The following is a 4,939-nucleotide window of genomic DNA, read 5'->3' on the forward strand; positions in this document are numbered from 1 at the left end:
GCGAGTTCACGGGAATGGAAATTATAGTTATGAATATTCAAATCGGTAACCCTCCAATCGCAGACTGAAGTTGTGTCAGAAGGGGAAATCCCAAACAGTTACTATAGTATCGATTCATTCCCTCATAAAGGAATGTTTTTGAACGTGGATTGAAGACTTCACAATCATAATCATAAAAGTGTGGAATCCTATGTATATCTGCAAATAAAGAAAGGTATAAACACCCTTGAAATAAAAGAATGGATTAAACGTAAAATAGTGTTAAAACAATTATTCGTAAAGAGAGTAATGATGATTATAATAGTCATAATGACACCGATGATGATGTATACGGCTCTACTATTACTCTACTACTGCTGCTGCTGCTGCTGCTACTACTACTACTACTACTACTACTACTACTACCTGGCCCATGTGTCATTCCCTTACATTTTATAATGTACCTTTATGTACGTTATATTGCAACACGGCCGAACGCATAATTACAAATAACAACAATAACTACTTCTTTAATAATGATGACAATAATAATAATAACAATAACAATAACAATAACAATAATAATAATAATAATAACAACAACAATAACAACAATAATAACAATAATAATAACAATTAGAAAGGAGAAGGAGAAGAACGATACTAATAATGGTTTTGAAAATGTGCACCCGGTATAGCCCCAACAGTGTACGTATTGTGGATCTCCCAAAGGATCTTGCCATTACTATACCCTATATACAACGTTTCCACGTTGAATTTTCATTATTTTTTTACCTGGGAGGTGGAACTTTTCCATCTCTATGATTCAACTTCCATAAAAGGAACATTTTCTTTCTTTAAGCAGCAACGGATTGGAGAGCACACATCGTGAATAAATGCCCTGTTTATGATTATGTCTTTTGTTGACGGGTATTGTACGATGTTCATATGTCTTCCCAATAACGCTTCCCGTCAGGAGTAAAAGAAGAAGAAGAAAATCACTTTCAGGAATCAGCAATTAAACCTGTGAAATAGACCATCCATGATTTTCCTACATTATGTCATTGTATTTGCTTGATTTCGTTGTCTTCATTTGATTTTAGTCAAGTCGAAAATGGAATGCTCAACTGACACATCTACCGATTCAAGGTGCGGTGTGTTCACGAATTTGACTCATGAGCTAAATCAATATTCTAGCGCAAAACGCCTGATTTCCTAATTTACAATTTTGTGAGTATAAATAAGTATCATTAAAGCTTACCAAAAAAGAAAAGAGTGAAGAAATCCAGTACGGCAAAAGACGGTCGAGCGAAGCCAAGGGCCGAAATCTGTTTGATTTCATGAGATTATTGTGCGTGTACTTCGCAGAGAGGTATGACTAGCAACTGTAACATTACCGAGCGTGAGACATGAGAGTTGAGTTTGATTGTGTAAGGACATACCACAAGCTCAGTGACTGTAAAGTTGAAGTTCATAGCTCAATTACTTTTCCGACGCATATGGGAGTGTGAGTGGGGGTGGCCCTTGGCATCCGGACCGCCAGTGGTAATGGGTGGAATGCATGTTTTTATATCATGGTATGTACTGTAATACTAAGGTGTTGGTTACCTACCGCATGTATCGCTGCTGCCGATTACAGCATAATGTTCTGCATGAACTGTAAAACCTGTTCATTTTTATTCCACATGATTTATAACATTATGTATTACAAGTCATTCTATCTACGTCTACAAGAAATACGGTGCTCAGACCACATTTGACAATTAATAACGTGTTCACGGGAATGGAAAATATAGTTATGAATATTCAAATCGTTAGACCTCTTATTGCCGACTGAAGCAAGACATGAGGGGAAATCCCCACACAGATATCGATTCATTCCCTCACAAAGCTGACACGTTCTGTTCTGCAGTGTATGCTAATTGCAGAACGGCGTATAGAACACCCCCCTGAAAAACAACAAAACACCAACTACAACAACAACAACACAACATGTTTACACACTGTTTTCCATTACATTATCATCACTACCTCCACAACTATCAGCAGCTACACTGATACCTATATTGCCATCACTATCACTTACCACTTGGGTTTATATCATTATCATTCAATGATGACAGCTTGTCAAGGTTAATTCCAATAGTTATGCTTTTAGTGTGATTGTAGTCAATATTGGCATCAACCAAAAAGGGGCAAATTATTAAACATGGTAAACTTACACATTTTATGCATGTCCGAGTTTTTTTTTTATCATTTTATTATCATATGAATTACTTTTTCTTCTTCTTCTTCTTCTTCTTTGTGGAAGGAAATCGGATTCCGCCACCCTTGATATTTGGATGATTGTGCCAAAAGTCGTCATTTCAATGTTAGCAAATCATAGTTCTCAAAAGTGTTCAAAATTCTTCTTCCACAATTTAGAATTTGCTTGCAATACGTCGAAAAAGTCTGCCATGCAGACTTGTCTGGTTGACGCGATTTGCTAGGATAATGAGTTTTTTTGGAGTTGTTGTTGTTGTTGTTGTTGTTTTGACATCAAAAGTGTAAAATGATTTCGACCGAATGCAGACATTTAATCTTGAAACGCTCTAACCATTTACGTAGAACGTTAACGGGATGATCGATCGTGCCCTAGCAAATGTTGATAGGTGAGCGATTTGAGAGCTATTTTTTTTTTAATATGCAGGTAGAGATTATGTACAGACATTGATCATGTGTAGAGCACACACATACACACACAAATATATATATATATATATATATATATATATATATATATATATATATATATATATATATGTATATATATATACACACACACATATATATATATATATATATATATATATATATATATAACTAACGTATAGAATAGATAGATAGATACTACATGTTTTATGTTTATTGTTTGACCCTCTATCGATAATGGATTTGTGTATTTGATAATACTATTGCTGTGACAAGTACTAGTATATAAATGCAATTATTGTGTAACATATTTTTGTAATGCATAATAATTAGAAGTTTGTCACAATGATAATCTCATAATTTATTTTGTAATATGCGAATTTATACACAGTAACGAAATGTTCAATATGTAATCGATTATGGATGATGGAATCGAAATATTTTTGGGAAACGTTATTTCCAATAAGCTGCATGCGATTTAGCGCGGAAGATCGGTTGAGAATACTGCTGCTGTCCGAATTTTTCGCTTAGCGATAATCGATTATTAAAAGATAACGGAGCATCCACCTTTGGGTACTTTTTGTTTTAAATAATATTTAGTTCTTCATCAATGGAAACACATTGTATAAAACAAATATACAATATCTTTACATTCATATCAAAATCCTTATACTCTGATGATCATTTCGCATGCAGTTCATTACTGTTTCAGCTAGAAAATTGGCAAAGTAAATGATACTACGCAGTATATCATTTGACATTGCAACATATTGGGCACATCTTATGGCGTTTTCTGTGTCATTCTAGATTTGCCAAATATTGCAGGAAAGCACAGCTCGTTTATGTATTTATCTTTATAAGTATTTAAAAACAAAATCCATGGCGCTTAGAATGATTTGATAATGTCAATGGCACATCCAAAATGCCTATCTCAAATGAACAATTTTCATTTTGATAAAAATTATAATCTTAGAGTAAAATCATAACCATTAGCCCACATCCAATTATACTCAAAACTTCATTCCATACGTACTTCTACATTCAGTAGCAATTCCGTCGAAGAAATGGGTACTTTTCATTTTTTAAGTAATTTTGTGGATCTTTTTAAATTTTCTTTATTTCGTTTAACACACGTGACGTGATGAACTGTTTAGTCTTCTCGTCCAGTGAGTAGCTTCACCTAAACTTTAAGAATTCAGAACTTTTCAACGGATTATCTGATTTTCCTCAAACTTTGCTGATGTGTTCACTTTCATATACATGTGAATTAAGAAAATGAAGCAGTGTTAATAGAACACATCAGTGAAAGTTTGAGGAAAATTGGACAATCCGTTCAAAAGTTATTAATTTTTCAAGTTTCCGTGCCGCCGTCGTTGGATACAAAGACTACTACAACTCGTGATATCACACGTGTAGAACGGTATAAAGTATTAAGTATAAAGAAGATTTGACATATTTTCTAGTTTCTCGCATAATAAGTAACACTTGACTTGCCTCTTCAGTTTTAGGCAGGGGCAATGATATTACCCTTAATATACAAAATCTATGTCAGTGACATGTTGAGGGAATGTGTACGGGTTTTTTTTAAATTAAATTTTGTAAAATTTTCTTTATATTTTCCTTTTATCTTTCTAGGGACGTGACATCATAAGCTGTGGTAGTCTTCTAATCCAGCAGCAGCTGTGCAGTGAAATTCTAAAAATTAATTATACTTTTGAACATATTGTCTGTTTTACCTCAAACTTTCAGTGAATTAGTGTTCGATGATATTGCTGCATTCACTCAATCCACATGTATTATTATGTGGAAACAGATGTTTCTGCTTAAAAAGTATTATGAATGGGTTTTGGTTTCCATCTACGGTACTGTACATACATTGTACAGTACATTTTTTTCCCATTTTCAGAGACACTACGGTAGTGATATACGCTCTATAAGCACTGTACTATTGTATAATCTGAAGGTGGACTTGTATATAGAGGTTTTGCAATCATTGTTTGTGGCAGTTATCATCACCTTATAATAAATGATTTATAGTTGATTGGTTTTTGAAGGATACTGTCATAAGTAAGACTGTGAGATTTTTATTGATTCTTTCTATCCCTCTCGGGGTATATGAGAGTACAATCACGATAAACAAAATAATGCAAAACGAGTAAAAACGCTTCGAGCAATGAGTGACATTGTGTACACACGTGATCTATCATGTGACCCCTGATGACTGCGTATAATCATGTGACTACTGTACTATGTGACTGCATATCACAGC

The sequence above is a fragment of the Diadema antillarum genome, unplaced genomic scaffold (assembly GCF_040938485.1).
Source record: "Diadema antillarum isolate AM-2024a unplaced genomic scaffold, OU_Dant_1.0 seq00000178_RagTag, whole genome shotgun sequence".
Lineage (NCBI taxonomy): Eukaryota > Metazoa > Echinodermata > Echinoidea > Diadematoida > Diadematidae > Diadema > Diadema antillarum.